This window comes from Crotalus tigris, unplaced genomic scaffold (genome assembly GCF_016545835.1).
Source record: "Crotalus tigris isolate CLP2741 ecotype Arizona unplaced genomic scaffold, ASM1654583v1 scf7180000024374.3283719, whole genome shotgun sequence".
Classification (NCBI taxonomy): domain Eukaryota; kingdom Metazoa; phylum Chordata; class Lepidosauria; order Squamata; family Viperidae; genus Crotalus; species Crotalus tigris.
This window is the reverse complement of record NW_024100544.1, coordinates 1,173,486-1,196,631: the sequence shown is the minus strand read 5'-3', so window position 1 is coordinate 1,196,631 and position 23,146 is coordinate 1,173,486. Positions and strand designations below refer to the sequence as shown.

At 37.7% G+C, this 23,146-nt stretch overlaps 1 protein-coding gene across 13 annotated transcripts in view; it reads right to left on the bottom strand.

Annotated features, from left to right (window-relative positions):
• The window catches only part of NCKAP5 (NCK associated protein 5), a 656,435-nt gene that overhangs the window by 439,280 nt on the left and 194,009 nt on the right, over positions 1–23,146 (bottom strand). The window contains exon 3 of one of the 13 annotated variants that reach the window (XM_039328232.1): positions 33–90. The exons of the other annotated variants lie outside the window; for them this stretch is intronic. The gene's annotated coding sequence lies outside the window, so the exon portion shown is untranslated. The remainder of the gene's footprint in view (positions 1–32; positions 91–23,146) is intronic. 13 annotated transcript variants of the gene reach the window in all.

The window sequence follows — 23,146 nt, the reverse complement described above, 5'->3', positions numbered from 1 at the left end:
ACAGGGAAAAGCTTATGTAAAAGGGGCTTTACCTGTCACCCCAAATCTCTCTCTGAAATCTGCTTCCAAGAACGTCCCAAGATGAATGATCTGGGATGCAAAGGAAACAGAAAATCCAAGCTAAGAAGCATATTCATTTTCTATTGGATCAACACTACAACCTAATCTTCTTTGGCTTACTTATTACTCCCCTCCTCCGCTTTAATTTGTGTTACTATCCATAATTGTATTTACAAAAAATAAATGACATGGTCAGATAGTTTGCTATGAAAAATCAGCAAAAACCAAAACCCAAGAAATTTTACAAGCAGCTCACATTATGTTCTGGAAACTGAATTCCTTTTGATTTTGAACATAATCTTTTAAAACAAACAGTTACAGCTGCCTTAAACAACATTTTACAGAGTGCTTAGCTGATCACAATATTTCAACATTAGCATGTCATATTAAATCTCAGCAGAAATGATTAAACCTGTTTTATAAACTTCCATGTTGAATCCCATTGTTTGGAAAGCTTGTTTTAGCTAGGCATCCTTCTCTCAAATATTTTTTATATGAAACCATGCACATGAGTGCATTTTGATTCAGCATGAGGCTGCTTTAAAACCCAGTCCTGCACTCCCGTGCATTTTGGCCAAGAAACATCTTACACTCATGGTCATGATGGACTTGTTAGGAAGGCTGCAAAATAAATAAATAAAAAAGCCTTAGAGCTTTTATTATCCCTGTTTTTATAATGCAGCTATTATATAAGTGTGGTTATATTAAAAAATACACTGTTTCCGTGGATCTTGGATTTTTCCACATAGTGCTCAAGCCAAATCCTATTTGTTTAGATCCCAAGGTACATTAGAAGTTGGAAGAGAAAGCATCAGCTTGCAAATGAAGTCTAATGTCACAGAACAATTCTATGGATTTCAGACGAAAAAAAAACTAAAGGGTTAGAAAACACTGACACTTTCCTTCCCCAAAACTGGGATATTATAATTGTGATGGAATTTAGTGAGGAAGTAGATCTCCAGAGGGAAGGGGTGCATTCTAGAGGAATAAAAGGCTATTCAGTTCAGATGTTATTGTGAGAGAAAGAGAGTGAAGACAGCCCCTCCCTAATAGTTCACAGAATATATGGTCTTCTGTCTGGCAAGATTCTGTCTATAGGTGTGAAACAATAAAGAATTCCTCTTGGAAGATTCAACATGTGTCTTTCTTGGTTTGGGGCCTTACAACAATTGGCCTAAAAGGCAGTTATTGAGTAAGGGGAGAAGGATGAGTAAATTCAATGTGATCTGTATTTAATATATTGCCATTACTGGACAATTGTTTACAAGTGTGGGAAGTCAGCCCCCCAGAAAAGGAAATATTAAAAGGGCAGAAAAATATATTTCCTCAAAGGATCTTAAAGAGGCAGAAAAGCAGGCCCAGTTTTCTTAATAGCCCCAAGTCTCCCTCCCCCAAGGAGAAACCAGCTCTGTAGAAATGCAGATGTAAACCATTCAGGAAGATTTAAACTAGAAGATTAAGAAGACAAAAACATCTAAACTGTACATACCCACCCAAACTCTAAGACAGGACATAATAGAATTAACCCACAGATACCAAAGGGCACACTCAGACTCAGGTCAAAGTTCATGCCACAGGAACAACTCCAAACAAAAGGCTCCAGAAGGTATAAAAACCCACTCCCTACATGTGCTTTCCTCTTTTCTTCCATAGCCATCTTTCTATCTGGCTCTCCTCTTCAATAAACTACAACTTCTTTCTAAAGCAGTCGTCATGTTGTTTATTCCCGGCTTGGACTGAACCATGATGAAGACTTTTTCTTCAACACAAGGTTCTACCAAATGGTAATGCAAACTGCGCTAAATGTATCTGATAATTTTAAGTTTCTGGTCTATTCAGTATTGGATATCTACAAGTGACTTATGAATATGAAAAGTGAAAGGAATGTTAACAAGGCATGAAAAGTGTTCATGTGCCATGCTAGAGAAACCTAGGAAAGTCCCTCCTCCCCTTTTTAATGCAATTTTTATGAGTTTCTGAAAGCACTCTTGAGTCTTTCAGTTTGGCTCTAGAGCTATTTGCAAAGGCTTGTAAAATTAATTATGATTTTACTTTCACTACAGTCTTGCATAATTTCTTCAGCACATGAGAAAAATGGATAACTTTTGCCTGATATAGATACTGTAGATCGTTACATCTTAATGTGAACCTTTAATGCTATAATAATAGTAATAATAATAATAATAATGTTGGAAGGGAGGTCATCTAGTCCAAGCCCCTGCTCAGGCAGGAAACACTATACCATTTTGGACAAATGGCTGCCCAGTTTCTTCTTAAAAACTTCCAATTTTAAAAACATCCTTAAGATGCTTTATTATCTCGTTCCTTTTTTACTGTATTTTCCAAGCTCATATTAGCCTAAAATCAGTGCTAAGAAAAATGATATAAAAGCTCAGCAGTAATTCTCTCACTATATAAAGATACCTTCCTCAAGAAATGAACAAATCTGCCATTTTGTTTTTTTTCTTTCTCATTCAACTGATTTGTGACAGGTTTTCCCCAGTACACAGATTCAGCATACAGCTTTTAATAGCATGCTCTGCTTGGATGTATTTCTCCCAATAATTGCATTTTACAAGCATTTGCTACTAACAAAAGATTTTTTGTGTGCATGCATTCACCTGATATGCACATTTGGAATGCATTTTTTAAAAGCATGAATTGCTTTGCATGAAAAAAAATCAGGATATCAGCATATGATTCAGCTTCAGTACATATATTGGGGAAATGAATCACAATCTATATGATTTACCCACACTGCTCTGGCCCATCCTTGCCTTTTATGCATATGCCATCTGAGGTAAGATTTGTGTGCCCATTTTACACCAGCAAATTGTCTGGGGGAAAGAGAGCAGACAATCAACATAGGTCATTGCTCAAATAATCCTTTTCAAGCTAGCTATGAGGGGAAAAATTCATGAACTAGTAAAATGAAGCAGTCATTTTACTGTTTGTCTTTTCCTATGCTCCAATGGACTCCACCCCATGATCCATCTTCTCTTAAGACCTTCACTGTCATGTACAGAGAGCCATTGTTGAGTGGTATAGTTGTTAACTTAGGAATGGGTGACATAAGTTCTACTCCATTCTCAGCTATGGAAGTTCATTGAGTGTTTTGGGGCTAACCCAACCTACCTCAATGGCTTCTTATAGTGGGAAAAATTAGGAAGTGCACACATTGCTTGCATTTCACAAAGCTATAGAAACCACCCTACTCTGAAGGGTTTGGGGAAAAGATGGCATACCTGGATCTGATTCATAACATGTGTTATTTTGGTTTATATTTATTCTGTAAATCGCCTCAAGCTGTGAGAGGTATAGAAATTTATGTAAATATATACACATACAGCATACAAAAATAATGGGTGGGGGATCCTTGGTGCTCTCTGAGCTTGGTTGTTTTTTTCAGATGTTTCATTACCCATCTAGGTAACATCATCAGTGCTAATAAGGAGGGGCATGTGTAGAACTTTCAAAAGCACAAGGAGTTTTTTCTTTTCACATGCAAGAGTCACCAAGTAATGTTGATATCTGTAACAAGTTTCTTAAGTATGAGACTTCCAGTTTTGTGTGGTAACGACTGGTCGCGGGCTTGTGGATTCTCCGCACCCCCGTGGCTAATTTCGCCCTGCCAGGGGACCCTAAAAGGGTCTAAGTCACCCTGGAGAGGCAATGAAGAAAGAAGGGTGCTCTAGTGATTCTGGAACGATGGCGGCCATTCCGTTCGACTTGGGGAAAGCCTCCTAACCTGACAGGAGAAAGACTGGCCATATTGCATCAATCTTTTTTGAACTATTCGGATTACAAATATCTACCTAATTGGGATTTTAAAGCTATTTACAGAGAAAAGAAAGGAAGAGGAAAACTCAAGTTCTTGGTTATCATGGATCAGAGACATGTAGAAAAAACATATCAAGAAAACATAAATACATCACAGGAGGAGATATATAGTATGCTACAACTAATTCAAACAACAATGACTTTAAACCACAAAGAAATCCAAAACAACTTTGAAAATATAAATCAATATATTTCCAAGTTAACTCTACAACAAAAAAATTCTCACAAAACAACAACAGAGAAGGAGCAGATAAAACAGATACATGGATATAGAATTGAGAATAGAGACTTAAAGATGGAACTTAACAAAACAAAGAAACATGATTTAATCCTAGTGGAAAAAAATTCACAAGAATTGGAAAAAACAACTTATCCCTTAAGAATACAAAATAAATCCGAGGACAAGAAAACATATTGGATAAAATGGACCGTAGAGATGTCAGGAACATTGGAGAGAAAGGAAATGATAAGAGAAGCAGAGAGAAAGAAAAAGAAAAAGATTTTCAACAAACATGGAAAGGCAGAAATCCCATACAAAGACACTTCTCTTGATTTACTTTTTATATCTACAGCAACATTTACGAACATACGGAAAAACCTTTTGATTCAGCAAAATACATTGATTAAGAAAGACACTGGGCAAAAGAAAAAGACTAAAGTGGAAACTAAGAAAATAGATGATGGGACTTACCAGAGAGAATATTTAAAAAAGAAACATTTGTTTGAATATGGTTAAAGAAATAGAAAAGTTTTGGAATATATATGTCACTCTAAGAGGGATGAATTCTCTAAATATAGTATGCTTTTTCCCCTTTTTTGTTCTCTTTTTTGATATGAGTGTATAAAAAAGTTGAAATGACTTAGATAAAGAAAATGTTTTAGATATATAAATGTGATTGAATTTAAAAAATATATAATGGATAAAAATGTTTTGAATAAGAGTTAAAGGACTAGATGACTAGATGTATTAAATGGAAAGTTTAAAGATTAAACATATTTTTAATTATGGTTAAAAAGAATAAGAAATTTAGGAAATAAATACATATTAGCTTAAGAGGGATATATATTTTAAATAGTATGTTATTTTTATGCTTCTTTACTCTTGCTTTTCTTTCTTTTTTCTACTGTTTTATTTATTTCTTAAGAAATGTAAAAGTGTGAGATGCTTCATATGGAAAAATAGAGTTAAATTCTTAAATGTAATTAATTTTTGAGAAAATCTTAACCAGTAAGAATATCTAAAATTTGGTGGGAGAAACAAATTAAAATAAAGACTGTAACAGGATCTATGATAAGGCAACCAGAATGATTGGATAAAAAAGAAATAATATATTGATGTGATTATTATTTTTAGGACTATTGGGAAAAATTATATATTTAATTGTTATCTATCAAAACAAAAGAGGATATTTTGGGAAAAGAGGAAATCAGCTAAAACTATTATGTGGATTATGGGTTATAGAAATCAATTGTTAGTAATTGTTTTATAAATGTAACCCAGACAACACACTGTTCACCAATTATTAAGTGATTTATGTTTTTTAAAAATCAATAAAATATATTACAAAAAAAAGTATCTCAAGTATGAGATGCTCCAACATCACTGACCAAGCCCTATTTTTAGCTACTTACTTTTCTATTCATCATAATATTCACCAAGCAGATATGACCACTTGCCAACCAGAAACTGAATCTGAAGGAGTTTTCTGATTCTTGTAATCACTAGTCCATACAAAATTCATTAAACCTTTTGTGCAGAGAGGCAACATCTGTTTGGCTTATTCCTCTTAAAATTAAGGAGACTGAGTGACATGCATTTCAGGACAGAGGGCTAGATAAATTCTAGGTGGAATGTTATCTGTAAGCAGCATCCATTGAGGAGGAAAACTCATCAACATTCTTCAGTCTATGGACTCCTGTTTGGTGGCTATGACTGTCTTTAGAAAAACATTGCTGACTTAGAAAATCATTCCCCAGAGCTATATACAGTAGCTCCTGTATGTTGTGACCTGTCATGAAAATACAGACATGAATGATTAGCGATGAGAGGCCAACAGGAGTGCAGAAGCTGAGGCAGCCTTGTCTGCAGACATGCCAACACATTCTTCACCCTTTTAGTAAGACAGCTGAAAGGCAGCTTACTTTCATTGTTTCCTGCAGCCCTTTGTCTTTCTTTTCTATGTCTGGCAGGGTACCCAGTTCTAGCCACAAATATTTTTTTGCTGCAAGAATGGGGCTTGTTAAGGCAGGTTGGAAAGCAGCATCTGCTATGCAGTAGCCAGCAGTGTTGATTTCATCACTGTTTCTACCTTGTTTAAGGGACAATTGCTCTGCAATTAATATTAGATTTGGCCTGTGCATATGCCCTCATATATAGATCAGGTTAGGCATATATATGACATGTACACCTTGATTACATTCCTGGGTATACATTCATATTTACTGAAATCTATCTATCTATCTATCTATCTATCTATCTATCTATCTATCTATCTATCTATCTATCTATCTATCTATCTATCCATCCATCCATCCATCCATCCATCCATCCAGTGGTGGGATTCAGCCAGTTCACACCAGTTCGGCAGGACCAGTAGCTAATTTTTTGTTGCCCAGGCCCAGAATGGACTTCCGGAAGCAGCATCCACACAGAGAACCGGTTGTTCACCTATTTGAATCCCACCACTGCATCTATCTATCTATCTATCTATCTATCTATCTATCTATCTATCTATCTTTCTATCTAGTACTTTTTTTGTAAAAAAAAAAGAAAGTGCTGGAACTCACACACGTCATACAACCCGCCTTGTCTACCCTACAAGGTTCCATCCAAAAAAGATGCCGGAACTCCGTTCTGGGCGTTCTATGACAAAAAAAGCCCTCTATCTATCTGTCTGTCTGTCTGTCTGTCTGTCTGTCTGTCTTTCTGTCTGTCTATCTATCTATCTATCTCAACAGAAAAGTTAGGATTCTGAGCCATTTAATGAAATATATTTTCTTATTAAACATACTAGAATAGGATTTTTGCAGAAGATTCAGTGATTAAAGAATTGTATCGCTGTATCTAGCACTGAGTTACTGGTAAATTTGATTGGTTCGAATATGTGGTCCATTGAGAAAAAGGATATTTTCTGAAATATGAATTTTTCTAGGAACAGATAGCAAAACATGCTTCCAGTAGAAGAGGTGAGTTTTTATTGCATGGCTGCCTTGTATCTACATGTGAATTGTAAAGTTAGGCTGGTCAGCTAGGAAATTAATATCCCAAGTTAACATATCTTCAGAAATTGTGGGTGCTCCACTATAGGTTTCTAGGAAGAGACTGGACAGGTGTTTGTCCAGAATGGCATAGGGTCTCCTGTTTGAATAGGGGGTTGGACTAGAAGTCCTCCAAAGTTCCTTCCAACTCTGTTATTTTGTTAAGACTTACAGATTTCTGCCCAGCACTGATAGAAGATCATGTTTCCATAGATCAGATGGCATGATGGCCTTACCTATCCTGAACAACTGGTGAATTTGTTTAATTTGACCAGCTGAGAAGATCTACAGTACCTTATTCTGCATTGTTTTTCATGGTTAAGGAATTAAGAAAAGTACAATATTTAATATTGTTGACTATTGCTGTATTTTATCCCTAGAATTATGGCATCAAGTTTATTTTAAAAGTTCCTATTTAATTTCACCTTTCACACTGTGTTTAATCCAGCGGTTCTCAACCTATGGGTCGCGACCCCATTTGGGGTCGATCGACCATTCTTCGGGGGTTGCCAAAGAAGGCGATCCGCCATTTTCTCCCCTCAGGGGGCGCCGCCGCGCATGCGCGCCGCGCATGGGGCACTGCCACGCATGGGGCACCGCCACGCATGGGGCACTGCCGCGCATGCGTGCTGCGCATGGGGCACAGCCACGCATGGGGCACCACCACGCATGGGGCACCGCCCCCATGCGCGCAGCGCCACGCATGCGCAGAACATTTGTGTGACAGGGGTCGCCGTCACACAAACGTTGAGAACCATTGGTCTAATCCATTGTTGTTTTTGAACTTCCACCGTGTATGAATCTGAACCAAAGTCTACTGACTATTTTCCAGCACATCTATTTATGCATTAGCTCTGGAAACTGTTTGAATAAGAAAGAAGCACCCATAACAGAAGGTAAATTTTTCAGGCTGAGGAGTCAAGATAAAACCAGCTCAATCCATCAAAGCAAATACACATGTGTGCATTTTCCACTTAACCCTTTAATGTTATACAATTTTAATAACAAATTGCCATTAACACATTATATATTTAGCAAAACATTTTATGATTTAAATGTTCTTGTAACACAGAACCCTATTCCAATAACAGGCTTATTAGGTTTGGGAGGGGGCAATATATCATAAGAATTCAAAAAAGTGTTACCTAATCCAGCCAACTGACTTGAAACTATTAAATTTAACCCAAAACAAAACAAGTCACTCATTTTTTTAGACAATTTTATCCCTCTTTTATTGTTTTTATAGATAACTCAATGCAGTGGAAATGCCTAGTACTCGTTCCTCCTATTTTCCCCACAATAAAAACCCTGTGAGGTGAGTTGGGCTGAAAGAGAGTGATTGGCTCAAAGTCACCCATGCCTAATGTGGGACTAGAACTCACAGTCTCCTGGTTTCCAAGGCAAAGAAGAAGAGACAAATGGACAAGGCACCAGAGCACAGAATACAAACGCCAATTGGTTGTAGTGACTGAACTTACTGCTATCGAGTGGATTGACTGACCAATGGAAAGGGCTTGTCACACTTTGAAGCCTTGCCAGTACCCTTTTGGCATAAGGTCTTACAGGATACCACAACGTGCTTAGAGAAGAGCCTTGTAGTTGACCACTATAAAGTCAAGAGAGCCCAGGAAAAAAATTATGAAGTCACTAGATCAAGAATCAGATGAGCTCTGTTAAGAAGGGCGAAATAGAATGCATCTATTCTGTTTATATAGATGCAACTAAAGTTATGCTGAAAGCAAACAATTCAGCAATTCCCCAGTATCATCAAAGAAGAACAATATTCTGTCTGCAGTGAACTGGGTGGAAGATACCTTTGTCATTTCACTCCAGAGAAAGGCTTAAAAACAGGAAAACCTGCTCAAGGGATTGCAGATAATCTGATGTATTTCATGACGAAGAAAGGCATTTGCAAAAGCTTGAAGTCCATTGGAAGAGATTCTACAAATGTTCATACTGGCTGTGAAAGTGGTGCCATGCACTGGGTAGAGGTCAAGCTTGACAGGAAGTTGATCTGGTTGGTGTGTGTACTCTACACGAATGAGTTACCCCTATGACAATCACAATATTGGATGGGAAGACCTTGCCTAACAACAAATGGGCAGGTAAAATTGGCAATATGCTAGACACTGCAATAGAACTTGACACTGATCCTTCCTTCAATTGGTGAGCCTCTCATTTCACTGAGTGACAGTGTTGTAAAGGATCTCTCTACTGATCAAGATGGATATCGGATCACAAAGGCAATAAGAACAGGAAAAAGTCTCACAGATCTGGCTATTCTGGAAATTGGCTCCATAAACCATTCACACTGGTTGATAATTGCAAATAGGCTTTGTCAAATAAAGGTTTCAAAACATGGCTTTAAAGACAAAACTCCCTTAAGAGTGGTAATGGAATACATTGTTGGTGTGTATTACCCTTGCTGGTTCAACATCAAAGTAAAACATTACTGGATTGAAGGCCCGCATCATGTGTTCTTCCAGCTGCAGCAAGTCAGACTGCAAAAGAAGGCTGTAGTAGATACTATTTTGCCAACCATTCAGCTCTCAGCAAGGTACACTTTCAGGGAAATGATAAACCAGACACTCTTGATGTTCAGATGACATTCAAGAGAGGAGAGCTGATGTGCAAAAGATCATTGATTTGAGGGGTATTGATGATGATGTGCTGGGAGATTTTTCTGTAAGTGCAAGAAAAACACCTTTAATCAACACTAGAGCATCCACTCTGCTGGAGCTGATTGACTGGTCTGAAGGTGTATATGATCCACCTTTGACATGCAAACTGACTACAGTGGAAATAAAGACCAACCAATGCAAGTACCACAGTGGCCCTGTCATGCCCAATCAACAGAGAGATGTGTAAAACAGGTCACAGAGGCAGCAAGCAGAGTGTATACTCATGAGAAAAGTGAGGGTTATATCAGAGGCTGCTGATGTCAAAGAACGAATCAAAACTTAATTAAACTTGCTTAAACATTTTTGTAACTCAGATAATTGCTTTCTGATCTAAGTTTATGATTGCATGGATTATTTTTTGCCTAGCTAAATAAGATTCATGCACAAAAAACTTTAATTTTTGTAGCACAAGATGTAATTTTGAGAAGATAATGCTAACGGTATTTGGGTTACAAGAGACTTTTGTGGGGTATATGATCAGATGTAGATTTACCAAGCTGAACATTATGCAATTGCAAAAATAACAGCAGATTTGAATTCTTGGTGTAAAAACACATTTTAAGAATCCTTCACTGAAAAAAATGCAAAAATTGATTTTTCACCCCACATCCCACTAGGTTAGTGACTGATTGTATCAATCAATCAATCAATCAATCAATCAATCAATCAGTCAATCTATTTATTATTACAGCCAAAGTCCAACACATAAATTAAACATTCAAATAAAACAAAACTAAACAGAACCAACACAAGAAGACATAGCAATATATTACAATTAATGATGTAATCCAGACATGTCAAACACAAGGCCCGGGGGCCGGATGCAGCCTGCGAAGTGGTTTCATGTGGCCCACGAAGCCATCCTGGAAACAGTGAGGGAAGGGCCCCCTCTGCCTTGGCCCAGGCCCAGGCCAGCTGGGAGCTAATGTACACTTTTGTGGTGGCCATCTATGCTGAAACGTATTCAGTCTTAGCTCCATAAGCCCCACCCCCTGCAGGGCCTGAGAGGAACAGTGAGGCTCCTCCAATGGACCATGCCTTGGCACTTGCCCTGGTCCCACCCCCTTCTGCTAGAGACCCTCAGATTTGTCCCACTCCTGCCCAATCCCCCACAGGTACCCTTGACGTGAACGATGTAGAGCTGGCCACGCCCACCCAGTAGGCTGCATCCACCCTGGCCACACCCACCCGGCCCCCTGAGGGCAACCGCAATGCTGATGCGGCCCTCAGTGAAATTGAGTTTGACACCCCTGATGTAATCAATGGGTGAGCAAGGTCTGCCCAGTTTTACAGACAGTATAACAAAAACTAGCTACCTTCAGAAAAACTGAATCATACTGGCCTGACAATAAAAATATATTGAGTATAGTCTAATGCTGGATAAAAATATGTAATAAAATTAATTATAAAAATTAAATAAAGATCTAAAATGTTTATTTATGTTTCTGGTGAATCCCCAGTGCTGCTGCGCAGAATCTAGCCACCTGCACAGTGATTACTGCCTGCTCACTCTTAAACAACCACAAGAGATAAATAGTTTCCGAATGACCAGGATACCTATCAATTATGGGAAGGATATGGTTTTTCTGAATAGCTCTATAGAAGGAACATCGAAGGAGTATGTGTCCAATGGTCTCCACCTCTCCTGAGCCACAGGAGCAGAGTCTTTCAACCAATGGTGTCTTTATACTTGCCGTACAAGACAGCCGATGGAAATGCATGGCACGGTGCAAGCGAGAATGCTTTCCAGTGGTTTACTGACTCCAACTGACTAAGATACCTGACAGGTGTAACCACAGCGGAGCTATACCTAAGTCAACTGATTGTATTAAGTATGTGGTATTAAGCAAAGACACCCATGTTGTACTATATGTATTAAAAATACTCAGAAACAAGCATCTATCAACAAATATTTGCTGCATTGAAATGTTTACAACAGCTCTAAATACATTTAAGATGGATTTTTGAAGAATATTTATGGTCAATAACAGCAAATAGATAGTTTAGGTTTTAAGCCAATTAGCTTACATTATTAATGTCTGATGATGGTTGATAGGAATTATTATTATTTTATATCGTATATGTAACTAATACAAATGAAAAATCAGCTTTTGCATTAATGCTGAACAGTACACCAAGTACAGATACCGACAAGTTGCATTTTTTAAAAAGGTTTATTTTCAGCATGAGACAGTAGGAACCTCCCCCCCCCACATAACTACACTTAGTAGAATTATCTACTTCATTTTGCTAAATCTGTCCCAAATGCAATATAGATGAAGTAGATAACATCATGTGACATTGCCAAGGGAAGAAACATGGGACAGATTTAGCAAACTGAAGTTGCTGTTTCAAAATAGTAGTTATAATTAGAAAATCCCAGACAATCTTAGCTAGAGAGAACACGTCTGAAATAAGATTTTAAATAACTTTTTAACTGGGTGGAAAGCTAATTTAACTTTGCTTTTTTTTAAAAAAATAAAAAATAATGGTAAAATGCTCTTTTCCTTAGAATAATTTTGAATGAAAATGTGAATCTTAATAACATGTCCTATAGAGCAGAAATTGGGCTGATAATTGATTCAGCTTCCCCAACTCAGTGCAGATACCAGGCTGTGGAGAGGGCAGAGGGGAATGAGAATAAAGGTGACCTTGAAGGTGGAAGAAGACTTAGAAAAAAGGCAATTAAAATATAGTAAAATTGAATGATGTGCAAACTAAAATCTATTCTTGCAATGGGGAAGCTTTTTTCCTCTGCCCCCCCCCCCTCCTTCTGCATCCTGCAATGTCAAGCAGAATGCAGCTGGTAAAACTAAGAAAGAAAGAACAACACTGATTTCTGAAAAGCACCTTAATTGCAGCCTGAGGTGAAAAGCAAATCTTGAAAATTTTAAGAATGCTGTAACTTCCCAGCCTCAGTTATAGTGAGTTGATTAAGGTGGATTCTGTTTGAAATGCTCTCTTCTCGATGCTCTTACCAGGGCCAGATTGCCTCTTCTGAGAGAAACTCAGTGCCTTGTCCTTTGCTTTCCTGCAATATTTTACATTCCAGTCCTCCGTGGCAAAAATTTGTAGTACTGCAGGCCACTTTAGCTGACTGTGTTCAGCAGGTCAGCGGTTCAAATCTCACCGGCTCAAGGTTGACTCAGCCTTCCATCCTTCTGGGGTAGGTAAAATGAGGACCCAGATTGTTGAGGGCAATGTAAATATATATATACATTGCTTACTGGTGTACACCGCTTAGAGAGTGCTTGCACTTCAAGCGGTATATAAGTCTCATAAATAAATAAATAAATAAATAAATAAATATTAAAACGGGCGTAAGAGAAGCAATTTAGTGTAATGGTAAAGGTGCTGGCCTAGAAACCAGGGGAGTGGGAGTTCTAGTCCTGCCTTAGGGATGACAACCAGCTGGTTGACTCTGGATTAGTTGCTCTCTTTCAGCCCAACCCACCTCAGATTGTTATTGTGGGGAAAATAGGAGGAGGAAGGAATATTAGTCACTGCCTTGAGTTACTTATAAAGTAATAAAGGTAGGATAAAAATTAAATAAGTAAGTAAGTAAGTAAATAATAAGTACATAAATAAACACTGTTTGGGTCAGAAAGTTGTTTGTTGGGTGTTTATTAAATTTTTATGCCACTCCTATCACTGATACAGCAATTAATATGTTAAAAAGTCCTACAAGGCAGAGCCGGGTTTTCAGGGTTTTCCAGAAGGTCAGGAAGCTGAGAGCAGATCTCACCTTCTGGTTTACACCTCTAAGCAAAACAGTTCTCAGCTGAACATAGTCACAACGTTCCACACAATGAAGAATTCAGATGGCTCTCCCTCTCTCCCCATGAGCCTAGAGTAGGGATCTCCAGACTTGGCAACTTTAAGACTTGTGGACTTCAACTCCCAGAATTCCCCAGCCTCATGGCTGGCTGAGGAATTCTGGGAGTTGAAGACCACAAATCTTCAAGTTGCATATTGCGCCCGCACTTAGTTGAACATAGTTACAGATACTTCTCAGACCATCCTCTTTGTCACAAAGATAGAATTGCCTCTCTCAACTCTATCTGAAAATCTCCTTTGCAGAACAATCTACCACAACCACAGTTCTATTATGTTCCAAGTTAAATATGTCAACTCTGTAAAGTACTTACGTTCAAGTGAATCATAATTTAGATTCCTCCTTTCACCCAAATGGATGATAAGAAAATATTTTTAGAATATCTCCCCAATCTTTCCACATATGAACATGAGTTTCTTCCTCTTTAAGGCTAACAGGGGATCTATCTCACATTTTTGCCAGTGCTATGACATTATTTGGTGTATTAAAGTTATGTACAAGTGTTTTTGGAAAAAAATCATTTTCTTGAATGTTGTATTCAAAAGAGTTTTATATGCAAAGGTGCTGAGCACATGCAAATCCCCTTGAGCCCTCAAGATTATTCTTGTGGAGGCGGCAATTTAAAAGAAAGAGCTGAACTATTTAATATTTTCCTTTTGAAAACCATTTACATTAGTATCAGCTTAACAGTAGTTAAGCAAAAGGATCCAGATAAACCAACAATTATTCCTAAACAGGAAATACATTTAAAGGATATTGCTTAAAGCAACTAGCATGGAAATTATTCATTAATCATATCCAAAGGTAACTCTAGAGAAAATTTGTATCTAAGTGAAAATTTCTAATTTATTTTTTATATGCTAATATTCAGTGGCTGTTATGAACAGTTCATTATCATGGAAATTAAATGCAACACAAGTAAATAATATTTGAAGAAAAACCTAGCAGGGTCCATTAGACTCTTCTTTTTATTATCTGTATCAATATAATAACTTCCTTCCTTCCTTCCTTCCTTCCTTCCTTCCTTCCTTCCTTCCTTCCTTCCTTCCTTCCTTCCTTCCTTCCTTCCTTCCTTGGGATGAGTATAAATGTATATATGAAATAAAGCTTTTTAGCTTTCTATGAATTACATACAAAAGCTTTTGAGAACATGCTAGTAGCTCAAAACCTCTCATTTTATACAAATTGTTGTTGTTGTTAATTGCGAAGTCGTGTCCGACCCATCGCGACCCCATGGACAACGTTCCTCCAGGTCTTCCTGTCCTCTACCATCTTCTGGAGTCCATTTAAGTTCACACCTACTGCTTCAGTGACTCCATCCAGCCATCTCATTCTCTGTCGTCCCCTTCTTCTATTGCCCTCAATCTTTCCCAGCATTAGGCCCTTCTCCAGTGAGTCCTTCCTTCTCATTAGGTGGCCAAAGTATTTGAGTTTCAACTTCAGGATCTGGCCTTCTAAAGAGCAGTCAGGGTTGATCTCTTCTAGGACTGACCGATTTGAACGCCTTGCAGTCCAGAGGACTCGCAGGAGTCTTCTCCAGCACCATAGTTCAAAGGCCTCACTTTCTATTTCATTTTGTCCCATCAGTTGTTGCAAATTCCATACAGTTTCTCCCATTAAGTGTTAATTCCGCCTAATTTTTAATTATCAAAAAAACACAGTTCTGTTTCATTTTTGTCATTAGCTTTTGCAACAGAAGATTGGGCCATCTAAGCAAATCAGCTGTCAATTGAGATATGCAGTTGGTTTGAGCTATTGTTTGGTATTAAAAAAACCAAACAAATAACAACCCAAAAAACTGAAGCTAATTATAGCAGCTTCATCTAGTTGAACTGTAATCTCTTACGATGCACATGCTTCAAACTGAATAGAAATCTCACGAGTAACAATGAGAATTATTGTGATTCTCATTATTGCATATTATTATATTGTGATATTATAGTAGTGGCCAAAATTGTGGAAACCTTTTGGGAAAAATGTACGGTAGAAATGCCACCTTTGGTTAACTTTCTACCAATTTTTCTTCTAATTTCTTTATAACTGTAGCCTTGTCCACTTCATAATACTATTTTACATCGCTTTCTGGGAGACCAGTCAACTCTTTGCATCATTGCTTTAATTTTATTGTTTTACAAGCTCACTAAATGAAAGAACACACAAAAAAAAATCCAACCAACTTGAAAGCGATCACATAACACATTGTCCTCCTCTCTGCTTCAATACATGACATCAATAACTGAATCCTACTTTGATCTGATTGGCTCATTGCCAAAACAAGATGACACCTGATTGGCTCTCTAAGCACTCATGCTCATTGGCTACCATCAGATGAAGGAAAGCTACCTGATATCAACATAAGCAAGTTGTGCTTCCTTTTTCTGGTTATTTGGCTATATCTTTTCATAGAATATAGTACAGATAATTGAACAAACTTTGTTGCATTACATTCTTGATTAAATTATCTTTCCATTTATATATAATTTTATGGTACTACTCCAAAAAAAGTGGTGTTATTAGCCATCAAACCTTAAAAATACACTTTTCCCAAAAGGTTTCCACAATTTTGGCCACTACCGTATATTGTAATATATTATACCATCTACATGAGAAATTGATGTATTTGACATCCATTTTATTTTTATTTTTAAAATAAATATAATATTTTAATAATACTTATGGGAATACAATGTGAATTATTAATACCAGTTTTGCAGATGGCTTCTTTCCTTGGTCTTCCATAAACTAGTGATTAGTATGACAGCAAAGGCATAGGTGTGTGCCTAACCCCAGCTCCTGTTCTAACTAATTCAATGCCTTGTGCCATGGTCCAGGGTTTCCTATTCTGAAATAATTTCCTGCTTTGGCTAAGTGAAGGCAAGCTCTTCGTGACACCTTACTTCTCCCTAAATGAGATCTTTCACGGTCTTTATGTAGGACTTCTACAAACCCCAGTGAACCAGCATTTAGCTCATTGATCAAAAAATGCACAGTGGAATACACAAGTTGGTCACTTTGCTCTTGTTCTTTTGAACACAGTAGTTCAATCTCATGTTCCCACTGAAAAAGCCAGTACTTTCTCTATTGCCTGCACACTGTCTCGCCATGCTAGTGTTTTAACTGGCACTTTTCCTGTTCCCCATCCATTGTTTTTAATATGCAAGTGTGAAAGTTCTTTCCATTAAAATATCTGAAGAATGCTTTCCCTCTTGGCAACTGATAAAGAGTCACAACAATGCCGATGAGAGGAAATAGGCAAATCATTTTTAGATTTGTAGAGTTAAGATTTAAAAGTAAATTTCATAACTGCTTTGCTCATGATTGTGTGACAAACAACTCATTTGAAGCACTTGAAAATGATTAATAACTGAGTGGCTTTATAACGTGTTGGCTTTCTATTCTTGAGAGTATAAATGAATGTTACAGGGTGTTTTGAGATCAGTTATTATTTTAGGGTTACAAAAAAGAAACAGGCAAATCTTTAAAAGCATTAGAGAAGTTTTTTTTTATAATGGTTGTCATTATATACAAATCAGAAAAGGCAGAAGGAGTTTGGTCCTGTTAGTTAACACCCATCAAAATGTTGGTTTTATGGCTTATGTTTCATCATGCCTTGAAAAAACTGTATCTATTAAAACAGGGGTCCCCAATCCCCAGGCCATGGCCCACTACTGGGCTGGGCGCTGTTCAAAACCGGGCTACCTGAAGCGGCAGGCGAGCAGCACATGCATGACACTCGCACAAATGGAGCTGCGTACATGTGCGCCCATGCCTGCCACTTGCATGGAACCATCCCCTCTGTCTCCCCTGCTGATCCGCAAAGCTGGAAAGGTTGGGGAACTCTGTATTACAGCCAGTGATGGGATTCAAATATGTGAACAACCAGTTCTCTATGTGGATGCCACTTCCGGAAGTCCATTCTGGGCCTAGGCAACAAAAAATTAGCTACCGGTTCTGCCGAAGTGGTGCGAACGAACCGGCTGAATCCCACCACTGATTACAGCAGAAGTGCAGAGAGCATAGAGAATGCCCTTGAAGGACAGAAGTAAGAGCCGCTCCAAGAGCCGGTCTTGAAAATAACTTGAGAAAATCTCTTGACCAGCCCTTTCTTAGTTCGTGCAAAGATAAAATGAGCCAGGAGGAAACAGATTTTATGACTGATACATTAAAGTAGTCTTCACCTATACGGCATTGGTTGTTTTGTCTGGTCTGTCTTACAATGCTGATAAAGAGGAAGATAATATGGGAAACTGATCTCCTCTTTGGGTTGAGCTGTAAGATCAGCACAATGCTCCTCCTTCCTGGAATGCATCAAAAAATATTAATTAAAAACTAAGCCTTAATTTTAAGAATAGTACCGATAAAAGAGAATATTTGTAATTCAGGGTTGAACTCTGGGATTGTTGGTGTCTCTTTAACACTGATGATGTTACCTAATTGGGTAATAAAACGTCTGCAAGAAAATAACTATGCCCAGAGGGCGCCAAGGACCCAACAGTTTAAGAACCGTGCTTAAGCATTTTGTTGTTGTTCCTTTTCTCTTTCAGTAATTTTTTCCTTTACACTTGTGCTTTGTTTGTGGAATAGTGTGATCTGTGATTGCATCCATTGTAATCTCTAAACCATGACTTGTTCAAAAACTATGATTAAAATAAACTATGGCTTAATAAGATATAAGACATACTAGGAGCATTTTTGATAAGTAGTCAGAATAGCAATATTCAATTAATTAAATTAATAAAAGTAAGAATAGTTACTTCCTGAATCACAGATAAGAGTATTCTTGCTGAATGTCAAAAACACTTTATAGGGGAGATGAGCAGCATACAAATTTGATAAACAAAGAAACAAACAAATACATAAAATATCAGTTCACATAATTTTAATTTAATGGTGTAAACTGGATACATATGAATTCTAACAGGTAATCCTGTATGAATTATTTATTCATTTTTCCTTAAGCGTAAATACAACTATATTTTGCAAATATTAGGAAATTAGTCTTTTGATATTAATAGCTAACTCATTTCTCTCTGGAGGCTTGAATGCATGCAAACAATAGGTTTGTAGGACAGGAAAAATAGTAAAGCATCCGTAAGTCATAAAGAACATTTTTCTAAATGCAAAGAGGAGGAATGTCTCAATATTTCTTTTTAAGATTCTACAGGACAAGCTTTATAGTAATTTCTTTCATAATATTTCACAACAGGCACTGTTCCTATTTCTACTGTGATATGTGCTCATCTAATCCTTGTCCTCTGACCATAGAATTTTCCTTAGCTCTGCTATTTGGTCTCTTCAGTGAAATGAATGCAACACTATCTGTGCTGTAACAAACTAGGGAAAATAAGAGTAAATAATGAAAAGCAATTCAAGAGAGGTCCCTATGGAGACAAGGCTGCAATCCAAAGATTAAAGAGAATTTCAGCTTCCAGACTTGGGGGGGGGGGGAATCTCCAAGACTTCAAAGAAGGAAGTAATTGCATTAGGATTTGGAGACCATCATGATTATACTACTGTAATTTCTATAATCTTCCCCATCTTAATATCAAGCCTGAGCCAGTCCTGTATTAAACAGAAGCACTCTGGGATATTTTCAATACTCTTGGATTCAGTATTCTTATCCTTGAGGAGTGGCCATGTTTATGGGGATTGGAGTTAAACAGTTTTGTGTTTAACATGCAAAGTGTGATATGAAAGCGCTGACCTCACACATCAAATTTTGAATGTTTGAATGCATTAGAATAGAGGCTAAATATATGCCCAATATTTTTACGTGCATGTATGGCAAAACAAAATATGGTCCACAAACTTTCTGACCAAAGTTCAGCAATCAGTCAGTATCTCTAATTTTCCTGCAACTGGTTAGACAAGAAAAGCATCTTCAGTTCCAAGAGGACTGAAATGCTGCTCTTGCCCCAAAGAGATTCTGCTGCATCACAGGTGGGTCAGAATTGTGCCCCAAAACTATATGCTAGACGCATTTGCATTTTAAAAAGTGCACATTTAGGAAATATATAAAACCATAGATAATAATGTGTTATAATGTCTATGGCAAATCTAGACAGCATGCTGAAAAGCAGAGACATCACCCTGCCGACAAAAGTACGTATAGTCAAGGCCATGGTTTTCTCGTTGCAATGTATGGCTGTGAAAGTTGGACCATAAGAAAGGCTGAGCGCCAAAGAATTGAGGCCTTTGAACTATGGTGCTGGAGAAGACTCCTGCGAGTCCCTTGGACTGCAAGGCGTTCAAACCGGTCAGTCCTAGAAGAGATCAACCCTGACTGCTCTTTAGAAGGCCAGATCCTGAAGTTGAAACTCAAATACTTTGGCCACCTAATGAGAAGGAAGGATTCACTGGAAAAGGGCCTAATGCTGGGAAAGATTGAGGGCAATAGAAGAAGGGGACAACAGAGAATGAGATGGCTGGATGGAGTCACTGAAGCAGTATGCGTGAGCTTATCCAGAAGATGGTAGAGGACAGGAAGGCCTGGAGAAACATTGTCCATGGGGCCATGATGGGTCGGACACAACTTCGCAACTAACAACAACAACAACAACAAATGTCTATAGATATCAGCAACAGTTAATTAAGAGACAGTGGGACCATATTGCCAGCTATTATAATCTTCCTCCTATTATTATTGTGAGAATAACATAACATGCCGACACTTATGAGGCTGACATAGACCAGATTCATAGTAAACTGTACATTCCTACAAGGGATATTAAATTCAGTAAAAAAAATTCAAAGTAAAGATGGGGAAAGCATATACAAATATATCTGTATTTTATCCCTCAAGATGAATAGAAGAATCCTGTGAGTGAATCATTTCCTGGGAGAAAACATAACTAAACCTGTCAGTTAAGGATTTCATTCCATATCTTGCTATGACTCAGCCTGTCTATCAGCAAACGGAATTTCTGATTGACTGCATCCTGACATTTTTGCATGTTGTCAGGCATTTGGCTCCCGTTGCTCCTTCTATGACTAAAAGTAGCAATGGGACATTTTTTCCCTCAGGAGGAAGCAAAGCTCCTGTTGCTAAAAGTAATGATTGTCCCTTCACTAAAGTTTGGAACCAATTGTGCACATTCAACCATTTAACTATGTTGTGAATTCAATGCAGGTTAGGTAGTTAAATATGTTAGAATGCCAACGGGCAAGCAGTTCATGCTACCAGCAATATCTATTAAGGGCAAAATGAGCTTATTGACCCCACGGCTCCTTTGCTAAAAAGGATAAACCAATCAAAGGAAGCCTGGTTTCATTTTTGGGAGTCTGTATGTTCCCCCAAGTCATCTTGTCTCAATGGTCCTTTACTGGCAAAAAAACAATATATAATTCCAACTATGATTTCCAACCATTGAGCCTTCCTCAAATGGTTAACCAGTACTAATAATTTTTCAGGTGTTATTTAAGACATTGTTTTATTGTTCTTGCAACCTCCCTGCTGAGCGGATAATCAGGAATTTGGAGAGCAATTTAAAAAAAAAAGCCAAAAGCAAATTGAGTGAAGTGTTTACAGAGTCCTCCAGCTTCTATGTGAATTAAGATTTCCTCTGATTCCAGTGAATATTTTAACAATGTCATTCTATACGGCATCATTAAGAAGTAAGCCTCCATGAGGTCTAAATAACCATACTCAGGATTTTATAAAAATTTTAACTTCTATTTTTACTAGTCAAATTGTGCCCTGAAAGAAGATTACACAGTATCACCATTATATGATTTGGGATAAATTCTTGTTTTTACTTCCTTAGGTTTTTTTTTTTTTAATGGCATTTTTTAGAAAGGGAATTGCCAACAATTTGTGTTGTTCCAAACAAATTAGAACTAGCACAATTCTTTCTATAGAGGACACACCTATTTCCTGTATGCGTGTCCTCTCTAGTTGAATTTTATTTTTATTTGATTTGCTTTGGATTCTGTCCAGTAATATTTCTCAGTGGGATCTGCTGTTTTCAAAGAGAACCATATGTAACAATATAACAAACAGTTTTTGAGTATCACCAAAAATGTAGGGATATTATCTCATTTTCCCATTGTATTTCATTGCTAAATAACAAGTCATGTTGTGTTTTTTTTTTTAAATCAGTTTGGAGCTTCCTTTGTCAAATGCCAAGAGATTTTGATAATCAATTAAATTACAAGTTCAGTAACAATGCTAATGAATTGATAAACAGCCCAACTATAATTAACAATCCATTCTACTTGAACCAAGATAATGTTCCCACATAAGGCTTAACTGCATGCACACATATTCACGTCTGGATGAGGTTTGCAAGAGCTACAATGCAGATTTCTCCATGCAGATGCAGTTCTATACTCAGCATGAACGATAACCTGATTTTATGTCACAATGTTCATTAGGCAGAGGACTAGAAAAGGGCAGAATTTATGGCACAACACTTCACCGTTTTGCTTAGCCAGTCAAGCGGGGACTCTATTAAAACAATTACCTAATGCTAGTTTGGAATGTTTTACATCTTTTCAAAATTCTGTTCTCTCGTTTTTCATGAAAACGTGTTGCCAATAACTTGGCCAAGTGTCTGTCTAGAGCAGGGGTAGGCAACCTTGGCTCTTTTATGACTCGTGGACTTCAACTCCCAGAATTCCTGAGCCAGCCATGCTGAGGGGAAAGGGAGAGGTTTCCAAGCTGAGCCATGCTGGCTCAGGAATTCTAGAAGTTGAAGTCCATGAGTCATAAAAGAGCCAAGGTTGCCTATCCCTGCTCTAGAGAGTCCATTTTGTTAGGCTCTATGCAAACTGTTTACTAGGAAACACCAGCCAGATCCAATGACTTTTCTCACAATAGACTAATAGTTTTGATGCTCCAAGTATGTACATAAAAATGACTTATATGTGCACCTGTCTGCACTAAGGCTTCCAAACTTTAGTGCTTGGTCATTAGAGCCTTTAGAGCTACATTCCTGGCACATTCTTAAGCCAACCAAGTTAATTTAGTAATATTTACAGAGTTCAGCCAAAGAACTAAAACCTTACTTTTTGGAGGAAAATGAAAAAGTTAAAAATCGTAGGCAATGACTTCTAGAACTTTGAATAGCAATAGCACTTGAACTTATATACTACTTCACTGCTTCAGCCCTCTCTCTAAGCAGTTTACAGAGTCAGCATATATTGTCCCCAACAATCTGGATCCTCATTTTACCAACCTTGGAAGGATAGAAGGCTGAGTCAACCTTGAGCCAGGGAGAATCGAACTGCCGGCAGTCAGCAGAATTAGCCCGCAATGCTGCATTCTAACCACTGCACCACCATGGCTCTTGGTGAATATGATCATTCTATTACTTTTAGTGAAACCCAAAGCTTATTTTTAATAAATAGCCCCATGAGGAGCAGATAGTGTGACAATTACCTGCATGCTATTTATCCTATGTGCTAATTAATGCTTCCTTCTGCGCTAGAAAATAAACACGTATTCATAAACTACCACTAATAACCCAGAAAA